Source organism: Camelus dromedarius, chromosome 23 (assembly GCF_036321535.1).
Source record: "Camelus dromedarius isolate mCamDro1 chromosome 23, mCamDro1.pat, whole genome shotgun sequence".
Lineage (NCBI taxonomy): Eukaryota > Metazoa > Chordata > Mammalia > Artiodactyla > Camelidae > Camelus > Camelus dromedarius.
In genome coordinates, this window is record NC_087458.1 from 32,167,484 (window position 1) to 32,179,563 (window position 12,080).

Below are 12,080 nucleotides of genomic sequence, written 5' to 3' on the forward strand. Positions count from 1 at the left end.
AGACACATTGAAAGGCAAGAGAAAGGCCACGAGGTGTGGGGTTTGGGTGCTCAGATTAAAAGTAGGTACACACTCCACAGAGTGTGGGCTTTCTCCGAAGAGGGAGAGAGAGGGGTGACCGCGAGGTGGCGCTGTGCTGCTCGTTTTCTTGGGCTTGGTGGTTTCATTTGCTAATATATAGAAGAAGCAGCCTAAGGGCAAGGGGCTGGGATTCCCAGGGAGTTGGCCATTTCCCACCCTTTGACCTTTTGTGGCTGGCCTTGGGACTGCCATGGTGCCTTGGGGCATGTTATTCACCATGTTACTATTACAATGGGTGTATAATGATGCTCAAGCTCTGCTAGAAGTTAAATCTCTTCATCCTGAGCCTCAAGGCCTACTGGGGTTTGAATCCTTCACCATTTTGATGTTAATTGCTGTGGCCTTCCTTGAATGGCTGTGCTCTGCCTCTTCCATCCTGTCTCACTATGATGACACAGAGAGAGCAAAGGCAGGGCCCTGCCTGTGCTCCTGCATTTAACAGCAGGATGTGTGGAGTGGGCTTATGATGACTCTGAGTGGTGAGAAGGATGTTTCAGATTTTGCCACGTGAGACATGGGGACCTGCCAGCAGCCATCACAGATTTATCTCAAGGGCATTATCGCTTGTGTTGTTACGGAAACAACAGGCCAGCCAAGAAACATGCACTGAGATTTATTACGCCGGCGGGCTCAGAGGGGCTTCTGTTCCGAAGCTCTGAGCACCTCCAAGACCTGCACATGAGGTTCTATAGGGTTAGTTACAAGTAAGGGGCTATTAGCCAATAAGGCTCAAACAACAAAAAGCAAGGAATCAGTACACTGAATCTTATGAATTTGGAACAGATCACTTTACTGACAATTGTTGACCTTGGATTTACGAGTTAGCTTATTAGCCCAGTCAACTGACACTAAACTTCAGATTTACGAGTTAGCCCAGCAATACTTAGATCAGTAAACCGACATTTATCACACTTAGATTTGTGACTTAGCTCGTTAGCCCAGCTGGGCTTTTCCTTCACAGTGTCATTCATCTTTTCTATATTTCTTTTTTTTTTTTTTTAAGTATTTAATTCAAATTTAATATCAGGTTTTTTTGGAAAGAAATTTCTCTTTTTCTTTTCTTTGGGACTCTTTTGGGGGGGTAGGTAATTAGGTGTATTTATCTGTTAGTGGAAGCCCTGGGGCTTGAACCCGGGACCCCGTGCACGCTAAGCACACCCTCTACCACCCCCCCATGATCTTTTCTTTTTGCTTTAGCTGCCAAGAATCTTACAGCTGAATTTCTAGTCGGCCTTTAACACTTGCCCTGACTCCAGGGAATCCATTTTTATGACTTTACCTCCCCCAGGTTTCATTTAAGTATTGAATCTCCAATTTCTCTTCACTTTCAGTTTTGCCTTTTTGTTGTTATGGTTGTTAAGGTGTGTTTAAAAAAATTGTTTAATTTCTCTTTTAGCAGGAGGCTGAAAGTAAATAAATATGTAAACAAACAGCACACTTAAATGCTTTTATACATTCTAAGCTGTTTAGTAGTTACTTAAAAACCGAATTGAATATTAAATTGATAACATTTTTAAGTTATTTTTTAATTTTTTACAAAGATATAGCTGATTTAAAGTATGATATGTTTCAGGTGTACAATAGATGCTCCATTTATAGTTACTGTAAACATTGGCTGTATTCCCTGTGTTGTAAGATACATCCCTGTAGCGTGTTTACATAACTTGTTGCAGTTTGTATAAGAAAGTTGGGTAACGCAGAGTCTGGGGCATGGCTGTGTCTGACCCAGGGTCACGCTCACCCTGCCTGTCAGAGCCCAGGCCCTCACTCCTGTCTGCAGGGCAGCGAGTGGAGGCAGCCCTCATCAGCGCTGGCACCACCCTCTGAGCGGCAGTGACAGCAGTGTCTGTGTGTGGACGTGCAAAGTGTTTTTCCAGGAGCTTTACATGCATTTCTGCATTTAATAATTAAAGCCCTCCTGTGAGGAAGCGTTTTATGATTTTAATGAATAATACATTTTATTTTGATATTGATAGACTTCAAACCTCCGGAAAATTTACAGGAGTAGTACAGTAAACGCTTAGATACAGTTCACCTTAAAGGGCACTATTTGTCCTTTTGTGTCTGGCTTATTTTAACATAAAGTTTCAAGGTTCATCCATATTGTAGCCTGAGTCAGTACTTTATTCTTTTGGTTTCATAATATCCTTTTTCTTTTTTTTCGTTTTTGGTCTATTTAAAAATATTTTCATTGAAGTCTAGTCAGTTTATAATGTTGTGTCAGTTTCTTGTGTACAGCACAACAATTCAGTTAAATAGGAACATACCTGTATTCATTTTCATATTCTTTTAAACATAAGTTACTATAAGATATTAAATATATTCTCCTGTGCTATACAGTATAAACTTACGGTTTATTCTATACATACTCAGTATCTGCAAATCTTGAACTCCCAATATATTCCTTCCCACACCCTCTCCCCTCTGGTAACCATAGTTTGTTTTCTATGTCTCTGTGTCTGTTTCTGTTCTGTAGATAAGTTTATCTTTTTGTGTCTTTGTTTTTTGATTTTTTTTTTTTTTAAGATTCCACATGTGAGCGATCTCATATGGTATTTTTCTTTGTCTTTCGGGCTTACTTTTCTTTGAATGACATTCTCCAGGTCCATTCATGTTGCTGCAAATGGCATTACTTTATTATTATTTTATGGCTGAATAGTAGTTTATTGGAGAAATATACTACAGTCTCTTTATCCAGTCATCTTTCAGTGGATATTTAGGTTGTTTCCATGTCTTGCTATTGTAAATAGTGCTGCTGTGAACATTGGGGTGAAAGTGTCTTTTTGAGTTAGGGTTCCTTCTGGATATATGTCCAGGAGTGTGATTGCTGGGTCATATGGGAGGTCAATTTTTTGTCTTTTGAGGAACCTATGTACAATTTTCCACAATGGCTCCACCAAACTGCATTCCCACCACAGTGCAGGAGGGTTCCCAATTCTCCGTAGCCTCTCCAGCATTTACTGTCTGTGAACTTCTGAATGATGGCTATTCGGATTGGTGAGAGGTGAGTCTTGATTGCAGTTTTGATTTGCATTTCTCTGATAATGATATTGAGCATTTTTTTCATGTGCCTATTGGCCATTTGTATGTCTTCATTGGAGAAAAGTTTCTTTAGGACTTCTGCCCATTTTTGAATTGAATTGTTTGTTTTTCTTTCTTATTAAGTGTAAAAGCTGTTTACATATTCTGGGAATTAAGCCCTTGTCAATTTCATTTATTGCAACTATTTTCTCTCATTCCATAGATTGTCTTTTTGTTTTGTTTTTGTTTCCTTTTCTGTGCAAAAGCTTGTAAGTTTAATTAGATCCTACTTGTATTATTTTGCTTGTATTTCTATTGCTTGAGTAGACTGCTCCAGGAAAACATTGTTGAGATGTATGTCAGATGTTTTGCCTATGTTTTCTTCTAAGAGGTTTATAGTGTCTTGTCTACATGTTTAAGTCTTTAAGCCATTTTAAATTTATTTTTGTGTATGCTGTGAGGGAGTAGACTAACTTCATTGATTTACATGCAGCTGTCCACTTTTCCCTACACCATTTTCTGAAGAGGCTGTCTTTACTCCATTGTATGTTCTCACCTCCTTTGTCAAAGATTCAATGACCAAAAGTTTGTGGGACTATTCTTGGTAATTTTGTTTATCCGTTCATTGATGGATGGATATTGTTTGTAACCTTTGGTTACTCTGAATGATACTGCCATGAATATTGAGGTGCAACTTTTTGTGAGAATATGTTTTCATTCTGTTGGCTGTACAGTTGGCCCGCCATATCTGTAGTTTCCACTTTATGGATCCAGATGGCTGATTGTAAAGGGACTCGAACATCCTTGGATTATGGTATCCAGGGTGGGGTTTTCCTGAAACGAACCCCCCGAGGATACTGAGGAATGACTCTATATGTAGGAGTGGAATTGCTGTGCCATATAATTCTAACCTTTTGAGGAAACACCAGGCTTTTCCAAAAAAGCTGCACCATTGCCCCTTTCCAATGGCTGCGTATTGAGGGTTCCCATTTCTCTGCCTCCTGACCGACACTTGTTATTGTCCATGTTTTGATTATAACCATCCTAGTGAGTGTAAAATCAGATATCATTTTGATGTTGATTTCGCTAGTGATGCTGAGCATCTTTTCATATGCTTATTGGCCAATTGTGTATCTATTTAAATACTTGGCATATTTAAAAATTGGGTCGATTTTCTTTGTATTGGTCAGTTGTAAGCATTTGTTTTATATCGTGGATACTAGTCTCTTATTAGATATAGGCTTTGCAAAATTTTTCTCCTATTCTGCAGATTGTCGTTTCACTTTAGTTTTTTTAAACATTAAAACAATTTCTTTCTAGGGGAGGTAATTAGATTTATTCATTTTATTTTTCTTGCTAAGCACGCACTCTATCACTTGAGCTACCCCCTTCCCCTTCATTTCACTTTCTTGATGATGTCCTTTGTAACAAATGGTTTTAATTGTGATGAAGTCCATTTTATCTTTCTTGTTTTTCACTTGTGCTCTTGGTATTGTATCTAGGAAGCCATAGCATATCCTTGAACCACAAGGATTTAAACTATGTCTTTATTAGAAAGTTTATATATTTAGTTTTTACGTTTCCGTCAGTGATCCATTTTGAATTAATATTTTATTTGTTATATAAAATACGGGGGTCCAGATTCCAGATTCATTCTTTTGCCTTCAGATACCCAGGTGTCTCTGCACCATTTGTTGAATAGACTATTCTTTCAATGGAGTTTTGTTGGCACATTTCTGGAAAAATGACTGTAAATGTAAGTTTCCCCCCTAGATTTTTTATTGTGTCTCATAGATTTATGCATCCAAACTTATGCCAGTACCATAATGACTTGAGTACTATAGATTTGTAGTAACCTTTGAGTGAGTCCTCCAACTTTGCTCTTCTTTTTCAAGATTGTTTTGGCTGACCTGGGTCCCTTGCACTTCCATATGAATTTTGGCATCAGTTCTTCAATTTTTGCAAAGAAGTCAGCTGGAATTTTGATAGGGATTCCATTAAATTTGTAGATCACTTTCGGGAGTCTTAACATTTTTAACAATATTGTCTACCATTCCATGAACATGGGATGCCTTCCATATATGTAGATCTTTTAATTTTTTTTTGGTGATACTTCAAAATGTTCAATGTGCAAATCTTGTAAAATTTTGTTAAATATATCTCTCATTTTACTTTTAATGCTGTTGTAATTGGAAAGGCTGAGCTTCCTAAGGATGGGACTATATATCAATTTATTTATTTCTAGGATTCCCACACAGCAAATACCGTAGATTTATATTTGCTACATAAATCTATCCACAATTCTTCCCACCCCCGTGTCATAAGAAACCAAGACCCAGGTTAAGCTACCTGAACACCTATGTGGAAGTGAGAAGTGAGACCCTTGTTTGGGGCTTTGTGCAGATTATACTGAAAGCTTATTCATTATGGCTTCATCTTAATTTCTTTTAAACAATCCTTTCAGTGTATATAGTCAGATACATTAAGAAAATGCCCTTTCGATGTGTGGAGGAGCTAAGACTATAATTTTCAAATAATTTCTAGTGAGAGTGTTGTACTTGAAACTAATTTGCATCAATCTTTGAAGATTTATGTTTCAGGAGCTTTGACTATATAATACCTGTCTTTATTCAATAACTACAACTAAATGCACAAACAACATGTAAGAGTTTGAGCAAACTGCCCCCGCCCCATACTGCTGGTTGGCTGCAGCTGTAACTGGATTCAAGTCTTACCTATCCCAGTACGCTTGGGCGGATCTGCTCAAAGGGGTTCGTCCAATAGTTTGTCGGTAGTCTTTTGGACAAAGCCATAAAGCATTGATTTAAGGTTGCTGGAATGGAATCTATTTTATTAATATTAAGTAAGCACATATTGAGTGCTTACTGTATGTTGGGAATTGTCCCTTAGCTTCACATGAATATTATTTCGCTAAAAACCTCTCATATTTCCTTGTTATTCACACTTTACAGATAAGGAGTCTGAGGATTAGGTTTTCTCTCTTTTGGGGGGAGCTCATTATCAATGATGGGAAGTTGTAAGGAAAAAGATACTGATTCATCCAGAGAAAACATTTTTCTGAGAGTCAGCACTGAAGAGAGTGATCATTGTTTGAGTAAGACGAGCCAAGGGTTGTACGGAGTCAGCATCCCTGTCCTGGTCACGGCACGTGTAGTGCTGCGTGGTGGGTGAGGCAGCGTGGCCGCGCAGGGAACGCGGATGCCGGGCCGTTGGTCTGTGCTCAGTATCAGTGGGGCTTTCTCCTAAGGGAAGTGGAATGTCATTGTCAGATTTTAAGTAGGGGAGAGACGTGCTCTCGTAGATCACTTTTGTCTTGTAGAATGCTTAGAAACATTTAGAAGGCTCGGCAGGAGGTGATGTGATAAGTCAGAGTAGGGTGGCTCTTAGGTGTAGCAGTGTTCAATTTTCAAGTGGTTTTCAGTCCCAGGTTTGTGGCTCAGTAGCCGTGTCACTTTGGATGACGCACTCAAGGAAGTGAAACAATTTATCTTATTAATTGAAGCAGTGATATACCGACTTCCCAGGACTTCTGTGGAGATCCAGTGAGGTAACGTGTGCACAATGTGCAGCGTGGTCCCCAGCACCGAGTCAGTGCTGAGGGAGTGCCAGTGAGAACCTGGTAGTTGAGGTTTGGGTGGTGTGACTCGTTGACTGAGGAAATTGGGCCCTGAAGGAGGGGTCCAGTCACATCTGTGAGTGATGGGACTGAGCTGGGAGAGGCAGAGAGACCTTGCCCCCCGACAAGAGGCCCTGGGCAGGACCGCTATGGGAGGAGCACCGTGAAGTCAGCTATTTGCAGGTGGAGTTGGAGGTTCCCTTGAAACATCTAAGTGCAGTTCCACAATCACAGAGGAGGTCTAGGCCCGGGCTGTGCATTTTTCTATAATCTCAATCCCTGAGGACGCCAAGTTATTGATCATTGAACGTGAAGACATACTTACAGGACAAGTGAATAGTAAGTATCATCTCTGTCATCAAAGCTCATGTCTCTTTATTCATCACTCACTTTGCTAATTGGGTACTTACAGAGCTCACTTCACCATCCTCACCTGGGCTCAGGCTCCACAGAAAAGATCTTGTGAGTCTCCCTCTTTTCCAGAAGAAAACACATTTAGCTGGAAGACTTCTCTACTTCGCCAGACTTAGAATTTTATTTTGTTGATTTAATTCTGTTTTCTGTTGGCCGTCTCCTGACAGGAGAGACATTTTACCTCATGGTCAGGTTTCAATTAGCTGTTACTGAGAACTGCTGATCTGATCTATAGTGTATTTTTTCTATTAACTTTGTAGAGTACTTATCATTTTTGTGTCTTTGTCCTTTAATTTTGTTTCCTCTTCAATGTTCTATCCTATTTGGGGCCTTATTTTATTTTTTAATTAAAAAATGTCTGTTAGCAGTTTAGAAAACAAAAGCAAATAAAAAATGCACATGATAGCTAGATTTAGAATATATCTAGTGTGTTTTCTGTCTCGGCATTTGAGGGTTCTAGAAACTCTTGAAAACCATCATTACATAAGTTCCTTAAAATGCTGATTAAGAAATTATACCTTCCTTCCTCATCTTTCAAGCTGCACAGCTAATTGTCAAGAAAGTGAGGGGAAATCCTCAGAAGCCAAGTCAAACCAGAAAGCAGGGATTCTGGGAGATATGCGAGCCTTAGAAGCCCTGGGGAACAGTTGGCTCCTGAACTGAGTTTCAGTTGCCTTGACAGGAGTGCAGGAGGTTAGCCCCAGGCCTCTCACACTGGGAGTTGGATGGCTGTTCTTATGTAAGGCCAAGCACATCCTGAGAATTCTGCTTTATAAAAGGGTGAATTAGAAAGAAAATTAAAAAAGCATTCCTCAAGGCAAGGAAGTAAGGAAAGTCAATTTTTTTGGAAGCGGGGAAAAATAACATATCCAATGTAAGTATTTAGTTTAAATCTGTTCTGGCATGAGAGTGACAACAAACTCCTGGCAGAAAATCACAGCTCCTCCCGGAAAGAGAAGTTGTGTTTTGAATGAATCAGTGGACAGCCATTCCGAAAAAGGTCTCCAGAGTCTTCTGGATCAAGACACTGGACCCAAACACCTCCCTTCCATGGTCTCATTTAAATAACCAGAAAGGTTTTAAAGGAAAGAAGCCATAATCATAGTTCTATTTATTGACATTAATATATGCTAGGAATTCAGAGGTGACTATGGAGTTGTCTCCTCTTTTATGGACCTTACTTTCTATTTGACATAGTTGGGGAACTTGGTGGAGGGTGGTGTTAGTCTGTTGCATTTAGCCAGGACAGGAGATTAAGAAAGCAGTGAAGGGCGGGTGACATTTTTAGCTGAGGACAGTCCTGTTCAGTTGGTTTGTAATTGCAGGCTCGTTGAGTTGTCACTGGAGGGAATTGATCTTATGGAGTTTGGACTTAACTCAGGCCTCTTCAGAATGGACAAGTGAACCTGGAGAAAGACAGTCAAATCTGTGCAGACATTAAAGTCCACGTGAACGTGCTGTATCCCTGAGCCAAAGATAGGACAAGTAGGCAGCACTTCTTGAGGACAGAGGAGTGGTTTTTAAGGTTCTCCAAGAATGAAGCCCAGGGAAACGGGATGGCCAGTTGTCAAACTGTGACGTTGCTCTTTGGACGGTGTACCCACCGAGGTTATTGGCCGTTTATAGGTTTCCATTTCTCTTTAATGCATGACAGGTGATGAGGACGTTGGCATACACTTTTGACACCTTGTCGAAGTGACTGGGTACCTGCCTAGAAGCGCGGGCACAGCTACGGCTGCGCCTTACATCTTGCCGCCCATCCCGCTCCCTGGTTCCGTGATCACGGCTGAGTGGTTCCTTGATGACCTGTCCGTCTCCTCTGTGACAACGTAACCCAACAAAATACCGGAGCGTATTAGCTTGGCTTTGTTTTTTTCCATCCTTCCCTTCGAATGATGATGATTGATAATGGACCCAGTTACTTTTGCAGATGATTTACACATAGGGCTTTCAGTACAAACCTCGTAATCCCCACTGTGTGATCTAGAGAAGAAAGTGACATTCTTTCCAAATTGTTTTGATGCACTTATGTGGGAAAATGATGTACGTTTGAATATGTATTTCCTCTCTGAATCATCATGGCTAGAGATGAATATTTGTAGACATGGAATGAGTTTACTGTATTTGAACTGTATGGTCCCCTAAATTCTCCCCAGCTTTTTAAAGTCATCACTGGAGTGCTACCTCCAGAATGTCCCAAAGCATCCACCACTGCCTGTTCTTCGGACACTGTGAGTTTCCAAGTTGGAGAAGGCTGCTGGCTGTTGAGGCATTCTCTGGAACATCTCTGGCTGGCTGATGTGAGCTTAGCACACAAGACTTGGCAGACAGTATCTTACCATGGTCACGTCCATTTCTGGAACACTCATTTAGGATTTTACACCTATGCTAGGGGCATACGTTATTTCATTTAGTTTTCCCAACAATCATAATTAGATTTTATCACCTGTATTAATAAGGAAACTGTGAAAGCGAGTGACGTGCAGACTTTGGACTGGAACACGGGTCTTTCTGATCCCTGTCTCTGTTCCCTCCCCAGCCTATCCTTCCAAATGGCCAGGAGACTCTTCCTCAGTCTTGAGTTTCCCTCTGATGTTACCACTCTCTTTGTTTCTGGAGAGGAAAACAAGTCTAAACTTACTTTCCAGTTGGAAATGGAATGGAGAGTTAACGTTGGAAGCCGGGAGAGTCTGTCCTGTGATGAAGCGGTCTCCGAGCCACTTCCATTGGGACGTCACGTCACTGTCTGGGCCCCTTGCACAGCCTGTGCACAGGTGACAGCACAGATGTGCCGAGCAGTCCTCCCGGACAGGGCAGCGTGTTGGAAATGAGTTTGGGTATTTGGTTTCATTACATAGGTTCCTGAGGGCCTTGGCCTGGCACTTCGAGTGGGACCACTCCCTGTCCCACAGACTCATGCTCTGGGCCCGTGCAGAACTAACGTGGCCTCAGCCTGAGACTCAGTGCCCGTGGTGATGAGGAGCATTTTAGTCCAGGGTCTGCCGGAGGCTCTGACACTTCTGGGCAGTGGGAATTTGTCCAGGATGATAATAAATCCTCCCCGAGATTCAGATTTCCTTGCCTGTGAGCCGGGGTAGTAATAGTTTCTGAAATGATTGTAATGATTCAGTAACGGGCACAGCGTGTGCTGGCAGGTAGCTGATGTTTAAGGAGCAGAAGTCGCAGTCACTCTGTCAGCCTCTCACTGTGTGCTCTGTGCTTTGAGAGGTTGTGTGTTTGGTGAAAGTCCCGCCCAAACCCTAGGGTGTAGATGAACTGTTGTTCCTTTACTTTCCCGTCCTTTTCCTCTTTCCCTTCTCTGTGTCCCATGTTTAGGTAGCAGATTCCTCTGTTTCAGGTAATACGGGCCTTTCTAGTAAAAGGAGAGGAGGAACGCGGAAAGGTGGGGACCAGAGGGGGTCTGGAGCGTCTGCACAGCGCTGCTTCCCTGCATTTCTGCATCCGGTCCCATCAGTGCACGAAGTCAGCCTTCCTCTTCCTTCCTGTGTCATTGGGTCTCTGATTTAAGGGAAAATTTTTTACGGGTTTTTTTCACTTACATGTTTCGTTCAGATGCTTGTTGCTTTTCTCCCTGTGCTTCAGCATTCCTAGGAGAGAATTCAGCAGTGCAGCATCCTCTCCGAGCTCTATGAGTTGATCGGCTTCCACCGCAAGTCTGCCTTCTGCAAGCGGGTGGCCCCCGTGCAGCGCGCGGCCCCCGGCATCACGGAGCCTGGCGGGAAGGCCTGCTACCGACTCCTTCTGCAGACGCTCCCTGGCTACAGTCTGTCGCTGGATCTGCAGGACTTCAGCAAAGGTGTTGGAACTAAAACATTGCTTCAGTCCCATTAACCATGCCTGGTTTGGGCCCTGCTGTCCTGTCTCATCAGGGTGAATCCTGATTCGTTTAGAACAGGGCTCAGCAGACTTTTTCTGTCAAGGGCTTGGGAGTAAGTATTTCAGTGTCTGCAAACCTCCTGATCTCTGGTGCAGCTGCTCAGCTCTGCTGTTCAGACGCCAGAGCAGCCGGACATTCCACACACACACAGAGTTTTATTAACAGCGTTGGCTGGGGCTGGATTCGGTGTATGAACTGCAGTTTGTCTCCACAGCTCCTCACTATTGACGCCTGCACCAGAGCGTGCATTTGCGACAATGGGTGAACCTGCACTGACACGTCATCATCACCCAGAGCCCAGACTTGACACTAGGATTTACACTTGGTGGTGTGCACTCTGTGGGTTTGGACAGATGTGCAATGACATGTATCCGCCGTCACAGCATCATACAGAGTAGTCTGTCTTAGTGACCTTAAAATGCTCCGTGCTGCACCTCATTCATTGCTCCTTCCCCTCTAGCCTCTGACAGCCACTGATCTTTTAGTCTCTTTGGTGTTCCCTTTCCCAGAACACCATACAGTTGGAATCAGACAGTTGCGGAACCTTCCCAGATTGGCTTCTTTCACTTAGTAGTATGCATTTAAGGTTCCTCCATGTCTTTTCCATGCCTTGATAACTCATTTCATTTTAGCACCAAATAATAGTCCATTTTCTGGCTGGACCACAGTTTATCCATTCACCTACTGAAGAACAGCTTATTTGTTTCTGAGTTCTGGTGATTATGAATAAAGCTGATATTAACATCTGTATGCAGATTTCTTTGTGGACATAAGTTTCCATTTCGTCGAGTAAACACCAAGGAGCACAGTTGCCGGATCATATGTTAGGAGTACGTTTAGTTTTGTAAAAAATTGCCAGACCGTCTTCCAAAATATCTGGGCCATTTTACATTCCCACCAGCAATGCATGAGAATTCCTTATGCTCCACATCCTCACCAGCATTCGGTGCTGTCAGTGTTCTGCGTTTTGGCAGTTCTGACAGGTGTGCAGTGATACCTCGCTGTTTCAGTCTGCATCCCCTTGATGAC

General features: G+C 42.2%; 1 long non-coding RNA gene across 3 annotated transcripts in view; it reads left to right on the plus strand.

Annotated features, from left to right (window-relative positions):
- LOC135319026 (uncharacterized) overlaps positions 1 to 11,801 on the plus strand; it is a 28,934-nt gene extending 17,133 nt beyond the window's left edge. For all 3 annotated transcript variants that reach the window (XR_010377593.1, XR_010377591.1, XR_010377592.1), the window contains one exon: positions 10,757 to 11,801. This is a non-coding gene — a long non-coding RNA (uncharacterized LOC135319026). The remainder of the gene's footprint in view (positions 1 to 10,756) is intronic.
- Positions 11,802 to 12,080: the final 279 nt, after the last annotated feature.